Genomic DNA, 979 nt, shown 5'->3' with positions numbered 1-979 from the left:
TATTAGTATATGCATATATATGTACATGTATGTATATACCTTCATCCACATGTACATATAGATACATAACTGGGTACATGACGTGGCAAAAGAACATGGACAAAATGGTAAACAAGGTGCAACAAACAAGCAGGCCACATAGAAACATCCCCAAATATGTTTATACACGTGTATATGTATACACACACACACACTCACACACACACATGTATAAAAACTTTATATATACATATTTACTGCATGTGCAAATATATTCTTAGATATATTACTATGTATGTATGTATGTATGTATGTATGTATGTATGTATGTATCTATCTATCTATCTCCCCACCACCGCGCTCCCTCTGTCTACTTGTCTATCGAAAATCTTCTGCTGACTCAAAAGATCTCTCATATCATTATCTGGCCGTCACTGGGTCTGGTATTTCAGTAACTCTGTAAGGCTAACGTCTGCGTTTCGTTCAGCTGATATACTTGTCAATCAGTCTCTTTTTAACAGTTCTGAGTGAACATAATCGTTGAGTGACATGAAACGTCGCTAAGTTACCGCCTCACATTCTGCAAATACCTTTAACTCAACAATTGCCATCGTTAGCGAGACTAACAAGAATATTATGCCTGTACAGGAAGCAACATTTCCGACATATTTCAACACCATTGCACTTTATACTATCTCTTGTTTATTTCCTCCTGCGCAGCATTTAGCATAGTTTCTTTTTGTATATCTTCACACTCACATACGCACACTCATACCCGCACGTAGGCACGCACACATACACACATACCCGCGCCGCGCACACAAATGCACGCACATGCACAAAGATATAGATACACACATACACACGGACCTCTAACCGTTTTACTTGTCTTATTTATATACATCATCGACTACATTTTCTTTACTCTTTTTCGTTGAGCACAAACTTCGGCAACAAGCCACCATTAACCGCTATATATTCATATATATATATATATATA

Source organism: Octopus bimaculoides, chromosome 12 (assembly GCF_001194135.2).
Source record: "Octopus bimaculoides isolate UCB-OBI-ISO-001 chromosome 12, ASM119413v2, whole genome shotgun sequence".
NCBI lineage: Eukaryota > Metazoa > Mollusca > Cephalopoda > Octopoda > Octopodidae > Octopus > Octopus bimaculoides.
Note: the sequence above shows the minus strand (reverse complement) of the source record.